Here is a 9,618-nt window from a genome sequence, read left to right on the forward strand (position 1 = left end):
ACATTCATAAAATGCACCCCAAATCTAGACAAGAATAGGTGCTTGGCCCATGGTAACAACGAGGTGTCATTATTTAGGGTGCAGGAGAAGGGACTTAACTGAGAGGGTTTGAGAAGGGGGTCATGACCCTGACTCTGCTTCTAACTAGCTATGAGACCCCCTAATGCACCTGAAACATGGGACTATAAAGACACCTGCTTCTCAGCTTGTGAGAGTCAAGTGAGCAGATTAGATGAAAAAGGTTTGCAAACTGAAATGGCTGATTCCAGTTATTGTCATTATTATTATGATTCTCATTATTGTGAAATGTTTTCCTCAAAATCCCAGGAGGGGGGAATGGAGCCAAGAAGGCCAGCTGGGAGAGGGTCATTCCCCCCCAGCCTCCCACAGGAGCGTGGGAGCAGCTAAGCTTCCATCTGCCCTGGTTCCCCTCAGCAGGGGCGGCCTCACCTCCTGAGTGACCTGGTGTGAGTTAGTGTGCCTATATGTGCCTGTGCAGGTGGGTGCTGGAAGGTGACATGGACACAAGGAATGCCAGTGTCTGTGGCCAGAAATCCCTTATGGATTGTGAATTCCCCTGGGAAGAATGCAAATGCAATTGGACCTCAAAGGTGCCAGCAGTGGCCTAGTTTTGGCATCTGGGAGGTGCAAGAGAGAGCCTATGGGGAGGGGCGTTGGCCCTAGTCTTGGGGCCAGGACCTGGGGGTAGGTCTCAGCAGTGACCCACATCCTGAGGATGGGGGGCACAGAGAGGAAATAGAGGAAGAGGATGTTGTCAGAGGCCCTTGTGGTTGAGCCCAAGGGGTTTGGAGTTGATGGACCTGGGTTCAAATCCAAGTTATGGGACTATGGGTCAGTGCTTTCATTTCTCTAAGCCCAGTTTCCTGGTCTAAAACGGTGATAATAGTAGAGCTCATCTCCTAGGGCTTATTGGGAGTTTTACAGAGAGGATGCACATAAAGCAAGGAGCAGGCACATAGAAATTATTGTTGCTGATATTAGTAAGCAGCCCAGAAGGAGGAAGGGAGAGGGCCTTGGGAGATGCTGGTGCTTTGTAAACTGTAAAAGGTAGCTCTGGCGTGAGAGTTGTCAGGCCAGAGTGGTTGAAGCTGCCACAAGGAGCACCATTTGGGCCACAGATGAAAGGGTCACTGTCCCAAGGAGTGAGGCAGAGGGGCTGGGCTTTCATAACTCCTGCTGGCTCCCCTTCCACTTCCCCTCACTTCCCTTTAGAACTGCCTTCCCTGGTGAGAAGACCTCTGGGGCTTTCCTCTCTACCCCTAGTGGTCCCAGCTTAAGCATAGCTTTGGGAACTGAGAGAAGCAGCTAGGAGCACAGGAGCTCTGAGGCAGGCCTCCCCCACACTACGCAGACCTCCTCTCCACCCCATTCCCCATGGCCACCCTCATTCCTGTGAATCATCTCGCTGCTCACTGCTTACTGCTCACTGCTGCTGCTCCAGGACCACAGACTATCAAGCAGCTCCTTACCTGGGAGAGAGAGATCAGGATGGGGTGGAAACTATGAGATTCAACCTTTCCCAAAGGAAAGGATGTGACAGCTCAGGTGCCAGCGGACCAAAGCAAGCCATTTCCTGCTTCCAATGAGGCAAGGCTCAAGGGGACAGGTGAGAGCAGGACTTGGTGTTTAGACCATCCTGGATTTAGGGTCAAGGCCTTAGTCCTGGATAACCAGCTCTGTGGCCTTAGAGAAGCTGAGAAACTTGCCTGAGCCTCAGTTTTTTAATCTGTCAAATGGAAAGAGGGAAATCACGATGACTCACAGGGTAGCTTGCAGGAATAAATGTAAGTCCTGAGATCAGGGCCTCGTTCACAGTAAGTGTTCAATAAATGTTCATGGACTCAATGAATGAATGAACATGTGGAAATGAGAGTGAGTGGGAATAGAGCTGGGGTGAGGGGGTGCCGGGTAGCTGTCTGTAGGAAAGCCATCCTCCACCAACTGGGAGAGTCGGGGTTATCTGAGGGCCTTGTTTCCTAGGCTCAAGACACCCATTTCTCTGTGTTGGTGTGAAGGGGACAGCTTCCACAACTCAGGATATAATAGACTATTCCTTATGGGCACAGCTGACACTTGTAAGCCAAACAAGAGCCTCAGGCTGAGCCCAGAAACTCTCAAAGAACAGGCTGTCACCTGTGCCAACAGATTCTAATTCATAAAATCACTTTGGAGCAGTGGTTCTCAGTGTGGTTACAGGGAACATGTTAGAAATGCAAAATTTCAGTCCTACCTTAGACTACAGAATCAGAAACTTTGGAGGGAGGGAGTGGCTGGAGCAGCAGTCTGCCATTTCAACAAACCGTCTAGGAGATTCTGATAGGAGCTAAAGTTTGAGAACCAATGTTTTAGAGCTTGCAAAGCAGATTCCTAGATTCTCTCATTTAAAATGGCATTATTTGGTTCATTCTACAGGTAAGGGTAACTAGTCTCCCTTTGCCACCTCCATCATGGAGGTAGAGGAGATGGGCCTGGAACCCACAGCGTTTGGTTCTGGAGTATTTCTGTTGGCTTCTGTTGGCGTTCCCGGGATCAGATTGCTGACTCAGGTGGGGAGGGGGTGGGGCTCTGAGCTGAGGGGCTGCGACGGGATGCTGGCTCCCTCCCTCTCTTCCAGGAGAGGGGGCAGGTGGTGTTTGTTTATTATTCCCTAGAGGTGCCCCAAACCAAATCTACATAAATAAAGCCCCGCCTGGCACTTTGAGGGATCGTTTTTATTAATACTCGCGGGTCGCTGCCGAGGCGGATTGCAATAATACTAAAGGCGGCCCCGCGCCGCGCACGGAGGTATCATTATGTAATTGCTCGGTGGAAGAGCTGAGGGCCAGGGCACCAGAGGTCCTTAGTGCTCTTGTCCGAATACTAAAGGCGGACTGGGGGCTCCAGCGGCGGGGAGGCTGCGCTCCGGCGCGCAGGGGCGGCGGTGGAAGCGAGCACCCGCCTACGAGTCCAGGCCGGCCCGCTTTATGCTGCGCTGTCCTCCTATGCCCGAAGCGGGTTAACCCCTGCGTGGCTGGGTGCAGCCCTCCACGTGGGGCAAAGGGACCCCCAGAGGCAGATCTCCTGTCCCTGGGGACCCGGGAGGCTGAACCGGGGCTTCCCCTCCCCCACTCACCAGGGTCCCTCCTTGCCCCACCCTCACTCTGACCTGGGGGAGAGAGAAAGAAGACCAATACTTTCAGCAACTTCTGGGTGACCTGCATACCAGACTCCTGGCCATCTCTGTGAGGTGGCCCATCTTACAGATGGGCACCTGAGACCCAGAAAGCCTGGCTTCATGCACCGAGAATTCCAGTCCCAGAAATCCTCAGTTCCAAAGCCCATGTTTGTTCCCCTTGCACCCCACAATGGGTCTTTATACCCACCATGAATCATCTGTTGCCTCAGTTTCCCCGTTGGGACTCAAAGTGCCAGGATGCTGTTGATTGAGTGGAAAGTACTGTGTGCTTTCAATATTAGGGGCCGGGGGAGGGGTTTGGCACAGGCAGTACAGTAGCTGGGATGCTAGTGTCCACCTGCAAGATGGTGCCAAGGGCATGCTATGGCTGTGTCAGCACACCAGGCCCTGCCCCCACACTCCCAACCATGCCCAGACTCTGGGAAGCAAACCCTGCATATCCCCAAACACTCCAGTGCTCCAGCCCTCTTGGCCTTTGCCCAGGTGGGCCCTGTGCCAGGAATGCCCTTCTCCTATCCACCAGACAGACTCTTCTCCCAGAAGTCTTCCCAGCACCCCCCACCCACCCACACACACACCAGGAAGCCTTCAACGTTGTCTCTTCAAGCCCTGGGAGCGCCTGGTAACAGCACCTGCATTAGGGGAGCTATTGTAATCTGTCTGCCCCCATTAGGCCATGAGGTCTGGAAAGGTGGCTCAGTGTCTGACTCATCTTCATGGAAGTGCTCAGCCCCTTAGCACAGGGCCTGACACACAGTAGGCATTTCGCAGCACTGGGTGAATTTGAGGTGAAGGGTGGAACGCTCATATGGATTTAATGCTTGGTGACAATCTTCAGACCCTAGCTTCAGAGCTCCACAGACCTGCCAGTGGCTCTGCCAACTCCTAGCTGGGTGGCTTTGGGCAATTTCTGTAGCCTCCCTGGGCCTCTGTTTCCCCATCATTAAACAGGGATGATGGCAATCACAGTCTCATGAATGTTAGTTAGTGTTTATTGAGTACTTATTATATGCTATGTATATGCTGTGTGACTTCATGGACTCTACCTGCCAGCTCTGAAGAGGTAGCAACTATTGATATCTCCACTCTGTAGATAAGGAACTCTCCCAAGTCACCAGCTGATAAGGGACAGAGCCTGGATTCAAACCCTGGTCTCTCTGTCTCCTGTGTTTCTTATCTCCCTTTCACAGGATTATTTTGACAATCAGATGACAAGTAGTTAAGTAAGGACTAACATACAGTAGGTTCTCAATAAGGCTCATGCCCCTTCACTCTAAAGCTTTCAGGGCAGCTCTCCTTTTGCCCTTCAGCACCCCACCCCCACCCCAGGGACCCCTGGGCATTGTGGGAACCTTCTGTGGGAAGGGGGTTGAAGGAGGGGGTTGCGAGAAGACTTGGCAGAAGGAAGTGTTCTGGTTTCTGAGTATAAATAAATTATTGTTTTATATCCGTATATTAAGAGAAGGGCACAGCGTGCATTTGCCCATCCAAGCATGTGGAGCTGCAGCTTCCTTGCGTGTTGCTAATTGCTAAGACGTGTTTGCAGCCCAAGGTAGTAAACAGAGCCCACTCTGCCTGGCTGCTCCCACAGTCCTGGAGTGGGCAAGGACATCTGACCCCAACCAGGCCTACAGAAAGAGGAGGTGTCACTGGGGATGCTGAGGCAGGCCGAGAGTTCCTATGGGTCTCCTTCAGGCCGTGAGAACTTCAGAAGACGCTTCACCTCGCTGAGCCTCAGTTTACACAGCTGAATATGGTCCTATTACTAGTGTCCCGTCCATTTCGCAAGGTGAGAAAAGTGGTTGTACAAGTGCTTTGTTCTCATGAAAATGTTGTTGTTGTAATTAACACGGAGAGCAGTAAGAGGACCCAATTCCATTTTGTCCCTTCTGTGCCTCTTCAACTCAGCTGTCACCAACTACCCTAATACCCTAACTAACCCTAACCCAAGCCACTGTCCTCTCTCACTGAAACTGCCATCTCCCCTCCTAACTGTTCCCCCAGCTCTTAACTGCACCTCCTCCAGGTCACCTCCGAAGTCCAAGAGAGCTTGGGAAAAGCTGATCAGAGACTATGAAACATGGCTTTCCCTGTCGCTTAGAATAAAATCCAGAATAAAAAGTCACCATAGCCAGCAAGGGCCTGCATTCTCTGGCCTGGCCCTCTCCTCTCATTCCCTCCATGGCAGCCATACCACGTCCACCTTCCCAGTTCTTTTATCCACTGAACTTGTTTCCACCTTGGGCCCTTGGCACGTGTTGTTCCCTCACCTGGAATGATCTTCCCCTCAGGCCTTCACAGCTGAAAGGTCACCTTAGACAGCTGTCCCAGACCACGCAATCACAGTAGGCCCCCATCACTCACCTGCTTCACCCTGTCTCATTGCCCTTATAGCATGTGCCACCATCTAAGATTAATTACCTTTAAAATTGTAAATTTACCTGTTTCTTTTATCTACCTCTTCGAGAATATACCCTCCTTGAGAATAAGAACTTCATTTGTCTCACCATTATATTCCCAGCATCTTATTCTATACATATTACATAAAAGAGAGCGGGAGAGACAAGGGAAGAAGAATCACTACTAATAAATGACAACGTAAAGCAGAGCCAAGGGGCATTACTTCGATCACAGGAGTGTTGCAGTACACGGCCTGTGCAGCAGTACACAGCAGCCCAAGGGTAACGGCCGTCATAGCTTTCCCACTTCATTCTGCAGATTTTTATATCGTTCCAGGTAACACGAATGAAGGAATGAATGCCTGCCTACATACATACTTTTATACATCCATAAAATGAGTGATGAGTGGAGCCCATTTTTTATGTCAGAGAAGCTTGTAATCTGGTGGAGGGGATGGACGTCTGAGCAGATGCTACTCCCAGTTGCCCTCTTGTGCATTGCTCTGTTTTGCGTCTGGGCTTGTCCTGCGTGCTGTTCCCTCTGCTGGGATTTTTATCTCCCCACATGCTGCAATCTTCAGCTGCCAGCACTTGTTCCTGCTTCTCTGGTCTCAGCTCATTTCCTCTGGAAATATTTTGTGATTCCCAACTGCACCCCCACACTCTAGCCCACACTTGGGCCCCCACAGACCCCAGAGCAACCCCAGCAGCTCCCTCAGGGCACAGTAATGGATTTGACAGCTGGGTTCTGAGTGCCCAGGGCTGGCTGAGAACTACTTCGGGGCAAAACTGTTCTCTGCTGTATCTTTGTGCCTAGCACAGAGCTGGCACCTGGCAGGTGTCTGAAAACTGTAGGAAAATGTGGGGATGAGTGAGAGCAGAAGTGGGCTCAGCTGCCCCCTCCTACACCTACCCAGCTCCCGGCCCACGCATTCATCCCCGGGGTCCAAGAAGCCTGATTTAGAACCTCTGATGGGTGCATCTACCCTCTGAATTACCCTTCACTCACCTGCTATTGCCCCCCAGCTCCCACCAAGTTCCAGACCAGCCTGGGTGATGGTGAGAAATCTCTGCAGCCACCCTGGTCTCTCTTCTCTGCCCAGCTCTCCCACCCCTTTCTCTTTTTCTTTCTTTTCCTTCTGCTTTGCTTCACACTCAATCCCCTCCCCCAGCCTGGTGAATGCAAACTGAAAAGAAAAGGAAAAAAAGGCCCACACAGCACGTCAACAGTGAAAAATAACCAATTTAAGGAGTAATCGCTGCTGTAATGATTGTCGAAGCCCTGAGTCACTGCAGAAAATCAGGCTGAGGCTCTGGGACTCCCAGACTCCCTGAGTCGTGTTTCAGGGGTTGTTTTACGCCCAGGACCTCAGCATCTCCATCTGTAAAATGGAGGGAATAATACCAGCCCAAAAGAACTGACCAAATGTGATTCTCCCTGGCGCTGCAATCAGAGGTTAAGGTAGCACGCACAGCATGGGACATGTTTTCCCTACACACGTGGGAGGAATGCAGTCAGTATGCAGGAGTGGGGGGATGGTACCCAGAGAGGCTCACAGTTTAGAAGGTCTCGGGAATGGCTTCCTGGAAATGGTGACATTTAACTGAGCCGGGAAGGACCAATAAGAAAGTGATGGAGGTATGGAAAAGTCAGCTCTGGAACGAGCTAGAGACATCATCTGGTCCCACATTCTCGTTTTACAGATGGGGAAACTGAGGCCCAGGAGGACTGTGGGAATGGCTCAAAGCCACTCCCCTATTAGTGGCAGAGCCCAAATGAGAATACAGGTGGCTTGACTCCTGTTCCCGTCCTCTTTTTTCTGATGTCGAACTAGCTCCCAATGACAATAAGGACAGTTTGTCGAATGCTCACTGACAGCCAGGCTCTGATGCCTGGGTGTGGTGTGTGTGTGTGTGTGTGTGTGTGTGTGTGTGTGTGTTATTTCCTTTCACCTTTCGATAATCCTCTTAGGTAGGATTAGAATATTGGCCCTGTTTTACCTTAGTAAGGTTCAGAGAGGTTAAGTGACTTATTCAAGGGCATACAGCATGGCTTTCTTAGCCCCTGAAGTCTCTCTCAGCTTCTCCATTCACCAAGTGGTCCCAAGAGGAGAGAGAGAGAGAGCAGTTCTGGGCGGTGGTCCTGGGTTGGCTGCCCTTCTCTGGGGTCTCCCTACTGTCTAAAGAGGTTAGGGAGTGGTGCTGCCTCAGAGGGGTGGCGAGGGAGCCTGGGCTTTCCCTCCAAGCCCCCACAGGAAGGGAAGCAGATGGTCAAGGAGACAAGAGGCATACATTTAGAATCCCCATCAACAAGAACCTGCTTTGCCAGGGCTCCTTGAGATGCCGGGCTCCCTGATGAGTGCATCCCAGCTTCTGGGAGAGGAAAGAAGCAGAACTAGGGAGTTGAGGAAGGACCAGGGAAGGGCCGGCCAGCCCCTTACCCACATTGGCTGGGGCGCCTGAGACAATGAGCTGTCTCAGAGGAAGTGGGGCTACTACTCAGGCACCATGTATGCAGAGTCACCAATAAAATAAGGGGAGGTGGTTTTAAAGAATTTAATACAAAAAAAATCATCAAAGTACTATTGTCATCCTGGGATTTCCTTACAGTTATTTTAGAATGTAGTGTTGTTTTTATTTAGGGTTGCACGGTGGTGTGTGGACACCATCACCTTTTCAGGACATGAGGCCTTTGAGTGTTATAGCTGGGAGGAGTGGTGGGAGTGTCTAAGCCCACCCCTGCTCTGCTCTGGGGACGTGGCAGGGGACTTGTTGTCCAAAAGCCATTAACTAAGGAGCCAGAAGTCTTCAGCACCAGGCCTGGCTCGGGCAAGATTTTACAGTGTACCGTTTACTTTGTGAAATTGTTTGCCTTTTGGGGTCTCAATAGCTTCACCCTTGAAATGGGGATAATTACGCCTCTCCTGCTTATGTCACAGATGTTTACCTGCCATTCAGGCTAGAAATTAACAGAGACAACAGCCAGAATGGCAGTGTCTATAGGACCTGGAAATCACCTGCAAAGTTGATCAAGAATGCAAATGAACCGGGCCCTCCTCAGACCTCCTGGGTCAGAATCTGTGAGGGTGGGGCCTGGGGATCTGCATTCGTAATCCCCTCCACCCCCCACCCCGCCCCCGCCAAGTGATCCTGACCATCACGCTGTCTGAGGACCACAGCTGTGAGGCAGTGAATACTCATCAGCTTCCAGTCTGGCTTATCCTCTGATAAGCAGTGTGGCCTCAGACAGGGGGTTAGTGCCTCCAGTATGGACCTAGGGGACTGGCCTGGTGGGGTCTGAGGGTATAGCCCTCAAGGTGCCTCTCTGAATGTTCAGGGGTGGGGCTGGGTGGGCAGTGGGAGGTATAGAGGGCCCCAGGCCCAGGAAGGGAGGGTAATTCTGGCCCTGACCACTTCTGTAGGAGAAGGGCAGACCACACCGCCCCCATTTCCAGCTGGGCCTCAAGGCTGCCGAACTCTGTGGAGGGGTAGCAGGTGGGCCATCTGCTCAGGCCTGGGGAAGGGGGGCCAACAGAGGCACAGAGCTGAATGGCCTCTCTGTTGGGACTCAGCCTGAAGAACAGATGGCCTGGGGGCTGCGGGGGTGAGGGGGTGAGGGGCAGACAGAGGCCAGGCCTGCCTCCTTCCCCCTGCCAAGTCACAAAGTCCTCTCTTCCTGGGAGAGAAGGCCCTCAACAGCCACTTATGGCAACAGCAGCCAGGAAGAAGCAGGTTTCAGGGGGGTCAGGGAGCCCAACAGCAAGCTGCTGAAGCAGCCCGAGAAGTGGAGTGACACCTGCAGCCTCAGCTAGAGACAGGACGCCTCCCAGTGGGGCAGGGAGGGGCTCCCAGAGCCACGTCAGGCCCAGGGTAGTTCAGAGCTCACTCCATCTAAAGCTCTCCTACCAGTTTCGCAGACGGGCACACTGAGGCCTAGACAGCTGCAGAGAGCCCATTCCATGTCAGCCAGCAAGTTAGTGACAGCTGGGATTGGAACCCACCTGTCCTGATTCCTGGATCAAG

The sequence above is a fragment of the Rhinolophus sinicus genome, linkage group LG06 (assembly GCF_036562045.2).
Source record: "Rhinolophus sinicus isolate RSC01 linkage group LG06, ASM3656204v1, whole genome shotgun sequence".
In the NCBI taxonomy this organism is placed as follows: domain Eukaryota; kingdom Metazoa; phylum Chordata; class Mammalia; order Chiroptera; family Rhinolophidae; genus Rhinolophus; species Rhinolophus sinicus.